Source organism: Mustela lutreola, chromosome 5 (assembly GCF_030435805.1).
Source record: "Mustela lutreola isolate mMusLut2 chromosome 5, mMusLut2.pri, whole genome shotgun sequence".
Classification (NCBI taxonomy): Eukaryota; Metazoa; Chordata; class Mammalia; order Carnivora; family Mustelidae; genus Mustela; species Mustela lutreola.
The window spans coordinates 169,963,942-169,977,062 of NC_081294.1; the positions used below are offsets into that span (position 1 = coordinate 169,963,942).

A 13,121-nucleotide genomic window follows, 5' to 3' on the forward strand; every position below is an offset into this window, starting at 1 on the left:
CACAGGACAAGGCATGATTTGATATCCATAATATTTTCTTTGCTGAAATCACAGGTGGCCTTGCTGGAAAGGGAGAGTGGTAAGTATGCTGTATTCTAGATTTACTCATTGGTTTGGAGCAACCTGGACAATGGGCAAGGTGGGGCTTCATTGCAGGCTCCATCTTGAGAGCCACCTAGAATCCAGATCCTGCAACAAGGATACTAAAGGTCATGTTCCAGACCATGACCTGAGGCCTCATAACCCTGCCCCCTGAAGCTACCGTGCTGGTCTTAGGTGCTGTAGGATTGGGTGCTGGGTAGGAGGTGTGTTTACATGGGAACCCATGTGCTGTGATTCTCAAAGTTGGCTTTTGTGTCAGTTGGATGAATGGTATGTTCTCATACGTGTCTGTTCCCTTCCACATGGCAATTAATGGTGTCCACTTTCTCAGGGAAGTGTCCCATCACCATCACGTCATGAACGTCCATGCACATGAAAACTCTTCAACACCTACAATTTGAATAGGTGTTCATTTTCTTTTAAGATTTCATCTACTTATTTGATAGACAGAGATCACAAATAAGCAGAGAGGCAGGCAGAGAGAGAGGAAGGGAAGCAGGCTCCCTGCTGAGCAGAGAGCCTGAAGCGAGGCTCAATCCCAGGACATTAGGACCATGACCTGAGCCGAAAGTGGAGGCTGAACCCACTGAGTCACCCAGGCGCCCCTCTAATAGGTGTTCTTTCCTTGCAAATATACATCAATTCTTCTAGAAAACAGATCCCATCGCTAACTAGGAAGGGGGAAACTGTGCCCCAAAGACCGAAGTCTGTCTTTTCCATACCCTTTTACTGAGTCAGTGTCCATGGGTCTCTGAAGTCATGGTACATCATGGGAATGAATGGTCACAGTACCCCTCTCTTGCCACTTCACTCACACACACGTCTCTGCATCAGAGTCCCCATGATGCATCTTCCCAACCTCATTGGAAGCACTGAGTGCTGGGACAGACTCCTTCCTTCTGCAGACAGCTTCTGGGGCAGCCTCATGCAACAGCCCATTCAGGGAAGACCCTGACAAAGGAGCAGTGGCCAGGAATAGATGGGACCAATTCACTCCGTGTTTCTCCATGGAGATCTACCATTTCCCTGCAGATACGCTGTCTAAGAATTAAACTGGCCTTCTCCCATGGGAAATCACACACCAACCACTTGCCCTAGCTGGGGCTTTCTGAGGTAGGCCCAAAAGGTGTCCTATCAAAGGAGAAATGAGGTTGTCTTCAGGGACTGAGCATCACTGTGGGGACCTGGGCACCCTCCATGAAGGAATGAGGGTTGCTCTGTGCATTGCAAAGTGGTGAAAGAGAACCTCAAACCTCAACAGGTGTGACAGGACAATCACCACCCATTTCACTAGCCATCTGTCCACGCAAGAAGGGCTTGTTTTATTCAGAAGGTTTGGGCCTATAGACAAGTCAAGGGAGGTCCATGCCTGGGAATGGAAACAGCCAAGTCAGGGTTTCAAGGTTCTTTGGCAGCAAACAAGACTTTCTCTTGGTGAGAAACACGTGTTTGAAAAGAATCTGATTTTCTGACATCTCTTTTCCTCACTTACATGTGCGGGATCCATGGGAGTAACTTTTGCTGCTCTCTGAGGACACTCTACAGGCTCTTCCCGGGCTGCTACACCATTCTGCATTCCACTAGTTGCATACAAAGTCTCAAATTTTCGGCATCCTTCCAACATGGGTTTTGGGCTTGAATTTTCCAGGATTGGGTTCTCACTATCCTAACAGACAATGCCACAGCTCAGTGTCCTTTGGACTGGCATTGCCCTAATGATGCCTTATATTGAGCATCTTTTCATAAAAGTGTCTCCAATCTGTGGGCTGCCTTTTCATTCTGTTTGCTGTTTTAGAAGGATGCTTTTTCTAGGCAGTCCTCTTGACAAGCATCGTGATGCCAACAAGAGTGCATTTCTTTGGACATTTCTATTTTACTCCCACGTGCCCCTTCCTATTTGTAGGCCAGCACCATCCTGTTAGCTCAGGGGAGCAATCCATTGTATTGGAAGGTCAGCTTCTAGGGACCCACCACCTACTTCTTCATATTCAGATACGTTTTGACTCATTGTGTTCTTTGTTGTTCCATATCTATTCTAACAGTTTCTCTGTTTTGAGAGCACCACATTGTGCTTTTGGTCAGTGCTTTACTGAATCTGTTCCCACTTATTCTAGAACCTAGGGATTCACCTTAATCTCTTAGGGTCCAACGGCCTCCAACATTGCCTGGTGGGTGTGCATGAGCCTGGGAACGTCTTACGTATCAACGGTCCTGTCAGGCCAGCCACTAAGGCTGGAGAAATATGCTGGACAGCAGGGCTTGTCTCTTGCTCCTGGTTGGTTTCTAATTCTGAGCTAACCAGGAAAGAGTCAGTCTACAATCCGTTTTACAAAGTTATTTGTTATCTCAATGAACTATAGGGAAAGCATCCAGGAAGAATGTCCAGTTGCTCACTCCCACTAGTCACATGTCAAGAGTCCCATAAGGACTGGAGTTGCATTGGGAGGGGACAGCAGTCATGGGCATGTAGAACTGACACTGAGGTGACTGCTGCATCATCCTGGTCTCATTAGAAGTGATGAAGCTCCAATCCCTGTCTCCTTGAAGACCTCTGGATCTACCAGCCACATGGACATTTGACAGCAGAGCAAAAGGCTCAGACAAATGCTGCATGGCCCATAGACATCTCAATAGAACTGGGATGAATGGGTGAGGCAGTCTCTCTCATAACAGCATTGTTCCTGTTTCAGTTCTTAAAGATTTGGGAATAGACAGCACTGACAATTCCAGCAGTGAGGATGAATTCTCTTCAGGTAGGGATCAGCACAGAGGAAGGGAACAGTGGGACAGGGCACCTGGGAACAGGGTGTTGCCCCTGGTGCTCTGGAGAAAGAATAAGATGGATAAAAAACTGCCAAGGAAGGGATGCATTGGCAACAGGCATGATTTGCTCATTTCATAGTTTCTGAATGAAAGGAACAGATATTGTGACCACAGGCCTTTAGGGTAGGCTGTGTTTGTCATCACCACTCAACTCCTTGGGCAGCTATTTTAAGGACCTTTCTCATCAAACCTGCTCTTCCCTCCCTTTGCTGCTGCCACATGTCAAAGTTTGGTCTCTTTACTCATGGCCTCTCAAGAATGGTGCACAATAGATTCTGGGTCTTTCTCGGCACGGGCCCAGATCTGGTCATAGTCATGACTTTGCAGAACCAACTACCCTGTCCTGTGCAAGAGAACCACAAAACTACGTTCTATTGAGAGCCAGGATGTGGAAGACAGGTAAACTCTCTCCCTCATAACGTCTACTACCAAACCTTCCTGGTTCTGTCCAAGCTACTGTACCTTCAAGGGGACTCCCAGAGCTGGCAAGGTAAAGCAAACTTCCCCTGGGTTCACAACACAGGTTCCCATGATCCATAGCTTCTGCCAGCCTTCACACCCCAGCTGAGTCTTACCTGTGTATGTGTTCCCAAAGAAGGATGCCCCCATGAAGCTGCCCTGGAGACACAGTCATGGGCCAGGGTCTTCCAAACCTGTGTTAATGGGTTCCTGGGCCTGCTTCACACACTTGCTGTCCCACCTGCACCATGCAGAGATTAAGCGACCAAGGCCAGGGAGGACTCAGACTGGGGCCACACCCAACTGAAGGCAGAACTATCATACCCAGAGCAGCAGGCCATAAATCGTCAGCTCCACTAACTCCCCTTTATCCTCTCTCAAAGCCACCCCAGCATCCTCGTTGCTCTCTGACCCAGAGGAGGATTCCACGGAAGAAAACGATTCTGAAGGAAGGAGCCACACTGCTCCTATAATTCATCCCACCTCCATCTCTTGGGCTTCCTGTCTCATCTGTCCATAAGCACCTCCTCCCTGCTTTGACGATGCCCACCCTGGAGGCCCTACTCTCTGGCAGACATTCAGGCTTTGCATCTGAACTGCTGCATGATATCCCTCATCACCCCGTACCTAACATCACCCTGACCCCTCACCGCTGAATCTGGGAAGCAGCACTGGACAGAAGAGCAGTGAGTACAGCTGAGAGTTGGCAGGGCAGAAGTCGCCCTGCTGGAGGGGCCTCAGAAAGGGAGGCTGGGCCTGGGTGTCCCCAATTGGTTCTCCGCTGCCAGGGAATCTGTGCTCATGCCCTATTCTGCTCTTGCTTTCAGCTCTCAAGAAGCTTCCCTTCTGTGGACTTGACAGAAACAACAAGGGAAACAGAAGAGAAGGACCTGGGAATGGGGTGAGTTGGGCAGGAAGAGGGGCAGGCAAACATGGGCACATGCTCTACTTCATTGCCCTGAATTTGTTGTGGGCACCTCGGGAAACAACACAAAATCCAGGGTGCTGCCCTGGCTTCTGACAACAAAGAGGAGATTAGAGGAAGGTCACAGTACCTGCAGGCAGTAGGAAGCCTGAGAACATCCCATGGGGAACCTCCACCTGATCCATTCAACTCCCTGTGGTTGTTGGGCACTGTCGTCCAGGAGCCGCTGCTCTTGGAGGGAGGGCACTGGATGCCTGGAGGTACTGGACCCCAGGCATCCCAGGCACTGTGCTCCTCTGGAAAAGAGCCCCTTACCCCAGTGACCCCTCACTCTGCACAACCCAAGCCTTGCCCTCCTACCCTGCAAAACTCAACAGATGGCTTGCTCCCAAACACTTGTCGAGAAGAGATAGTGGTGGGGTGGCCCCACCTCCCACTTCAGACATCTGAGAAATGAGCAAAAAAGACAGACCCCAGGCTCATAGGAGTTGGACAGCTCACCCCTCCCAGCACTGTATCATTGTGGGCATGGAGTAGGCAACAGTATCTGGCTGAGTCATATATGCTGGCCACTCCTGTAATACCTGACCAACACCTCCAATCCCCCAAGCCTCCAAACTCCTCATGACACCATTTCACTATGTGAGTTTGATATTCTAGAGACTCACCTCAATCTCTAAATCCACAGGGAAGACCCATCAGGGAAAGGCCACACTGCCTGTTTCCACCTTGTCCACCACCTGCACCCAGTGTGGGGCCCATGCAAACTCACTTCCCATGGGAGTTGGGAACATGCCTTCTCTGTCATGCTACCTTCAACACTCGTGTGGGCAAAGGCTCCCCCCACAGAGAAGGGCATGTCGAGAGCTCTCAGAGAGGCTGGAGAAGTGACAGCCTGGCAGGAGGAGGACCTGGCAATAATGGAGGAAGATGGTCAGGGGAGGGGCCTGAGTGACCCTGGGAGTGTAGCCTTCATTCAGCCCCAGGGGGCCCATGGGAAACTTCCCTTTTTTCATGTCACACATGGGTCCTGCAGGGAAACCTTCACCTCAATACCTCAGAAGACATGTCCCACAAAGGCCCACAGGCCTCTGGTAAGACTTGCCCCAGGCACATGCCACTCGCTATCTCATACCACTCCACCATCTGTCTCCACAGCTGCACTACAGGACAGTCTGCCCACGACCCCAAGGCACCAGTGTCTCCAGAGGTGCTAAGACAAAGGGGGCCAGGAGGGCCCTGGGGCCCCTCTTGTGACTTCAGTTTGGGCCTGGAGGAAGACTCAGCGTTAAAGCACAAGACAACACACCTGCAGGAATGGCTCTCTTGCACCCGAGCCCCACAGACCAAAGATAACACTTCTTTGCAGCCCTCCAGGAGACGTCAATGGATCCCCAAGGATGAGACAAGAGGACCCTCTGAGTTGGCCACCACACCCACAGTTGGCTGCCCAAGCCCTGCTGATGATTGACACTTGGAACAGGAAGCAATTATTTAGGCCTACAACAGTCCATTGTAAAGTGAGACTGGGCCTCCTTGGGACTGGGTGGAACAGCAGTCTTCCCGTCATTTCCCCTATCTGCTGCAGGGACTGCTCCTCCTCCCACTGACCCCTCCAGTCCCTATCAACCATGCAGAGCATGACAGATGCAGGAAGAAGCGTGATTTCCAGGGCCCCTTGACCACCATGAAATTGACGTGAGGGGCAGCAGCCACCCCAGCTGTATTCCCCCAGGGTGCCACCCCTGAACCACCCTGTCGCTTTCACACACAGGACCATGACCAATGCTGGGCTCAACACTCAGTCGGTGTGTTCTGCAGCAGCAACAGGTGTAGGGAGGAGAGGCTGTCCCTAAACTGAGCTCCACCTGGATCAGCCAGACACCACAGCAGAGGAACTGAGACACCAAGCACCAGGCTGCACCTCGGGGAAAACATGAGCTTCAAGATCAGCAATGCTAGACACCTAGGGTGTACAGAAATGGGATCCAACATTCCTTTGGTGGGAATGCAAGCTGGTGCAGCCAATTTGGAGAACAGTGTGGATATTCCTTAAGAAATTAAAAATAGAGCTTCCCTATGACCCTACAATTGCACTACAAGGTATTTACCCAAAAGATACAGATGTAGTGAAAAGAACGGCCATCTGTACCCCAATGTTCATAGCAGCAATGGCCAACATTCCTTAGAAAGCACGTTGAAGTATTGCACGTTTTGCTCTACCTGAGGCCTCCAAGTCCAAAGGTCTCAGGAACGATTTCTTCTCCCACAGCAACCCTAATCTATCTCCCCATGTTCAAGAAGAATCTCTTCTCCTTGTAACGGGGCATCATTGGAAACATGGGTGATTTGACCAAGGCTTGGACAGGGCTGTCCTATGGAGAGAGCTAGACAGAGACTCAGATGGGACCAAAGGGCTTTAAGGAACTAAAGCCGACTTTCAGAAAACTTACAGCCATCAAACCCCTTGGGAATGTTGGCCTGACCCCTTGCTTACAGACTTCCTCAATGCCTCACCAGGAGCTTAAAGAATATCACTCTCTGGCAGGTGTACGAACCTTGGATATATCGGACACCTCAGGAAGAGGAATGTGCCCAAATCCACAGGTATCACATGCATATCTGATGGCAAGCCTTCCCTTGGGTGCTGGCCTGGAGATACAATGATCAGAGATTCCTCAAAAAAGTCCCAGTGATGCAGAGTCTAAGTAATCACCATCATTAATCACTAGGCTTGCTAAGCTTAAGTCAATAATTGCACCACGTGGGTTAAAGCAGGACTTGCTTTCCAAGGACATGAGCCCTGAGCTGGCTGTCTCTGGAAAGGAGCATTCTTTTGAAGAGGAAGCATAGACTTCAAAAACCCACCTATGTGGACGTTCAAATCTAACTCTGGTGGCCTTTCCATATGTGTTGCTTACCTAAGCAAGACAATTTGAGGTCATCTTCAGAAACATTTCCACATTACCTCAGGGACAGGCAATCCCCTTGCTTCTTATTCTGTGGGGATACCAGGACCCCATGAACTCAGGTCTAATTCAACAACTGGAACATGCGGTTGATTCCACCACGACTGTATAACTCAACTAGCACCTTGACCAATTGGATGAGGCTGAGATGAGGAACTCATTCCTTCAAAGCCAGAGAACATACACCACTCCACAGGGTTCTCTGGGGACATATGGAGACAATGAAGGACCCAGCTGTCCCTGTAACTGGAGTGGAGGGTGCACTTGGGAAGGCCCTAATCTGCCAGAGAAGTTTTCTCCCACTCACTGGAGACTACTACTAACAAGGATATTCATACGAGACCCCAAAATAAAAAGGGCTTCCTGGAATGGTTTCTTCCCTCCTGATACTACTGATCTAGTACAATGGCAAACAAACGCTTTAGCTAAGCATCCAACTGCCCTCCTGAGAAAATGAACCTCCCGATTCACACGGGGATGGCCCCTGACTCTAAGGAGTTGACATCAACTCCAGAGCATCACAGAGAATAAAGGCCACCAAACGATGACAGGAGGCTGATTCATCATGTACCAGCTTACGTTTCGAGATATGCCTGAACTGACGGTGGAAACCAGCCCAACTTTAAACCCAGCCACCCTTAGGCCTGGACCCGACCACTCTACACCTATGGCTCCTAACTTTTGAAAAGTTCTTAAGTTGACCAGACTTAAGATGCCCCCATGAAAATGCAGAGGACAGGTGCTTTAGTAATGGCAACAGTTTCATGGAAAGGGGCTACGAAAAACCAGGTATGCTGTCATCAATCGAACTCAGACTGCTGAGGCCAAAGCCTGTCAGCAAACATGTCTGCCCCCAAATCAGAGATCCTACTGCCCACCAGTTGGCTGTAATTGGCAAAAATCTTACAAGTATTTATCCTGACTCCAACAGACCTTCTTTGTCCTCTATGCCCATGAAGCAATTGACAGAAAAGGCTCTTCTTCCCAAGCCGTAACCCGCCAACTCATCATGGGCCTGAAATGATTGTACATCCATCCCAAGAGTGGCCCTCTAAAACCCAGGAGCCCTTGAAAGCTTGACTGCAGTTCAAGGAAACTCAGGATTAGATAAGCGCCCCTAGCTGAGGCAAATGGCCTTGAAGCTCTAACCTGTGCCCATGGATTCCCCAAGCTCCATATGCCACTGGACACTTGGGGTGAGCCCAGGTGCATGGACTTATTATGAAAACCATCATCGACCCAGCCAACCTTCCCCATTTCAAGCAACGGTGCACGTGTGCTCTGTTTCATTGACATGGTTACCTAATATCCATCTTTGCTCCTCTTTGGGACTGGAGGATGTTGTGTGGCATGGGGAAGTCCTTACAGAGTACACAGTTCAAGGCTGTACATGTCAGCTTCCATAGGATTTCTCAATGAAATAAGGGAATGATCCCAATGCATGAAGCAGTTCTACAAAGACTTTAGATGTTGTAGCTTCTGCACAAGGTGGAGCTTGTGCCAATCTAAAGACAAAATGATGTTGTTTACATTACCCACTACCACAAAGAGATTTATGGGTTCCTAACAGATACCACTGCTCAAATCTGCACTTCCAAGGATCCCTCTCCTTAAGTACTGGCTCAACTCTTGGCCTGGAGGATCGTTCTCACCCACTATCAAAGGACTCTTCATGGGGATTTTCATTCTCTTTCTTCTTCTAACCCTGTTGTGTTGTTCCCCATCCATCTCGGCCGTCTCTGCAGGTGGTTCCAGGAACACTTCACTGCAGTAACTTCCAAAGGATAGATGGTCCTTTCCACTCAACAGGATCCAATCTAAACCTCCCCTGCATGCAGCGGCCTCTTCATTTCACAACTCTGACACAGAGAGACCCCCAAACTGACCAGGAATAACCCACAGGTAGGGAGAGCTCTATGTCCCTATTCAGCAGGAAGAAGTTACAGAAGATAAGACCATCCTCCTTCAACAACCTTAATGACAGAAGGGTCTAAACTGTTCAGGGGCACACGAGGAGGGAGGAGAAAGCCAGCTGAGCACCAAGCAGGAGCTGACACACAACAAAGCCCCCACCCCAAACATGTGATATGAGTGACAGTCCTCAGGTGCTCTCACTGCCCTAAAATAAGGAAAGGAAAAAACAGATTCTCCACAAATAGAGATCAAAACCCTGCAAGACCAGAGTCTCCCTCAGTTTATAAAAGTCCTCATGATTCTCAAGGAAGAGGCTTTATTAACAAGAGGCTAGCTACCATCCAGAGACCTGTAACTCTGTTTCCTGAATCCCTGACATCCCCTTCCCTTTCATCACACTGAGGAAGGCTGAGGCAGAAGGAAATGTCAATAAAATGGAATTTCTATTCAAACCTGCAGTCCCTTGAGAAGGACTTGTGAGAGGAGGAAAGTAACATTCCTCCAGGAAGCTCCCAACCATCTTTCTATTAATGCCTTCCTAGAAGGAAAAACTACCTTAATTTGACAATAGCAAAGCCTCCTGTATCATGTGCGTCCTCTGCCCTACTGCAACGTTCTTGCAAAACCTCCCTTTTGCCTGACTACCCCAACCCCATCATAGACAGAGTCAGCCTCCCATCATGAACCCAGTATAGCACAGAAATATGAATAGTTTTATTTCTGGCCTGAAATGCACCTCAGGTCAAAACATTGCCTCAGTGCCTATAAAAGTCACTGTCTTGAACACGATGCACCGATATAGTTTGAAACTCAAACATCTAAAATTTAATCAGCAGTTCACATGGATGTGAGGCTACCATGTAGAAAGATCTATCTGAATTCCGGAAAGTAACATGGCACCCAACTACAAGTGGCATACAGAGGTTGATGCAGAGACAATCCCTGAAGGAAGGGACTGGAATTTGTATGCTGAGTCAGGAAGGGAGGAACATGAGTGATCAGTACTTCCACAGCACCCCCTGTTTTGGCCATTAGCAGAGGGTTCACCCTGCACAGGAAACTGGCCAATGCTGGGGCACTTGAGGGAGGTTTCTCACATACCTTACCTCATTCCATGTGTGTTTTGTCCTGGGAAGAGAAACCTTGTATTTACAGACAATATGGAAGAACCTTCAGCCATGTGTCCCCAGTTCAAATGACATCAGAACTCGTTCATCCTGGATTACACAACACACATCTCCCCAGTGTGGGAGAGGCTTTGGTTGCGACTCTAACCTCAGGAGACACGAGAGAACTCACCCTTCTGAGGAAAGTAGACATGATACACATGGGGGAAACAATTCTAGGCCAGGGCTCACCTCTGCACACAGCAAAATCACAGGAGAGGCACCTTAGCGATGTAACAAGGGTGGGAGACCCTTAATTCAGAGAGCTCTGTTCCTATTCTTCCCCATGACCTCACATGGGTTAGAAGCCATGTGGTGGCATTGTTGTACCAGAGCCCACAGCAACATGCATCCCTTCGAGGACATGAGCACGTTGTCACAGACAGAAACTGGTTGAATCTATCTTCAAGGGAAAGCATTTAGTACAGACATACCCTTAGCCAGCATCTGAGGATTCACAGCAGTGGGAACCCTGACAAATGTGGTCAACATGGAAGAGCTGTTAGAGATACAGCTCTCACATTTGGAGACACCTGACAACTCAGAGCAGGGCAACCTGTGTCTGTCATTACTGGTGTCCTGTCTGTACCTAGAGTGCCCACCGTTCTCCCCACCACAAAAATTAGAGAGTACAAACCGTGTGTCTCTAATCACTGTGGCAGAGCCTTCTCTCAGATGTGGTCACTTTCTCAACACCAGAGAATTCACACATGGAGAGCCACTAGCGCTGTGTCTTGGTGGAAGATTCATCTGGGGCTCAGGCCTGAGCTCCTGCTACCATCTCAGAGAGCGGGTCATCCCTCATTAAGGAGAAAAGGTGCAGGGACCTCCGGGGACACCCTGAATCGTTGCTGCTGCTGAATGCTGATGAAATCCATGTGGGAATCCCATTCTTCATGGAGCCAACACGTGAAGGACCTGGGAGGACTCACACAGAAGAAAATCCTCTTGGAGAGATGAGGAAAGGAATGTTCTCAGGTGTCCCTTCTTCCTTAGCCAACAAAGACACCCTCACACTGAAAAAACACTGATCCCAATAAAATGGGGGGAAATTCTTACCCAGACACTCACATCAGAAAATCACTCAGCAAATACCTCCAAAGGGATTTCTTAGGGTGAAAATGAGATACAAACTTAGACACTGACAATTTTTCACTACAAACACATACAACTGCATCACATTCTGAGGGATGCTGAATGCAATATTGCAGTAACCAATAGCTAGAAATAAAGAAAATCTGCTCCCATCCATCAGTACTTGCATAAAGGCCAGTATCACTGAAATGGAGGGGTCTCACAACCATGCACACTGTGCCAATTAAGAACGGGGGACTTTTCCTTTACTAGCAACTGACACTGGTACTGTCTCTTGGTAGGAAATTTGACACATATATACACTGACTGGGATCAATGAGAACATCAATTGAAGGGTTAACTTAGAATATTAGAGCAAAAGGTGATTGACGTATGTTCACGAAAACATTAATCTATCAACGTATGTAGATTGCAAGGATGAATGGCAAAAAGACTCAACAAACACATGGTTTGTGATCTACCTCTCATGTGTCCTTAATTCTACTAATATTGTCTTCATAAATTGGAAAGGATTCATAAATTAATTACATGCTTAGAAATATTTCTAATTTCATTACTTGAGAGTGAAAGAGCTGGAGAGGGAGCAAGAACAGTCCGAGTTGGGCAGCAGAGAAGAGGGAGAGAAACCAGGCTTCACATTGAGAAGGGTGTCCAATGTAGGGTCTGATCCTCCAGGATCCAGGGATCCTGACCTCATCCAAAGGCAGATGCTTAACCAACTGTGCCACCCAGGGACTTGCAAATTAATTTCATCTTTTACAATGGTGCTATTTTTGAAGAATTGTGTGTATCAGGACAGGAATTAAACTCTACTGTTCAGATTGATTCTCTATGAGAATCTGGTAGCCAACTGCTTTTCTCCACCACCAAGAATAGCTCCTTATCTCTTGGCCTGAGAAGGTGTAAGATCACTGCCGATATGGAAACAGTCCCTGATTTAGATTGAGAACAGGAGGGGATACGTATGCTCCCTTCCATAAACACAAAGCACATCCAGGAATGCCTGTATGGTTCTTTTATTAAAGGGACACTTGATTTTTGCTCAAGTCCTGATATCAGGGTTGTCAGATCGAGCCTCTGACATGTATCATGCTCTGTACCACAGGTGGAGAATGGGTTAAGGTCTCTCTCTCCCTCCATACCTCCCCTTCCAAACTTGGCTACCAGAAGTTCCACAATGTCAATGCCAGACTAAAGGAGGAGCGTGTAGGACAAGAGGTGACCCAGACGACAATCACCAACTATTGGCAAGAGACTAAATAAACTTCCTGCTGCTCCCAGAACCAAACAGAAGACTTGCAGAAACCCTATTAAAACTGCATTTCACATGACCATCTTAGCAATACTTACTTCTCCTAGAATCTTCATATCAGAAATATGTTCTCATTCATCTACCCTGAGTCTTCAGTGATATGGAATTCCTACAGAAGCTGTGCAAACACTCTACCTCCTCAGGTCCTTTCTACTCTATGTGAGTGACCTTCTTACTGATCCTCTTGATTTTGGCTGAGATTATGATCCCAGGATTGTGAGATCGAGCCCTGTGTCATGCTCTGCAAAGCGTGTGGCACCTACCCAGTGTTTCTCTCTCTCTCTCTCTCGTTCCTCCCCTTCTAAAGAAAAAAAAAAAAAAAAAGGCTCGTCCACTCAGAGATCCATTTGTAAAGA

At 48.2% G+C, this 13,121-nt stretch overlaps 1 long non-coding RNA gene across 2 annotated transcripts in view; it reads right to left on the reverse strand.

The window, feature by feature from the left end:
- Positions 1-13,121, reverse strand: part of LOC131831481 (uncharacterized) — a 39,649-nt gene that overhangs the window by 11,442 nt on the left and 15,086 nt on the right. The window lies entirely within an intron of this gene.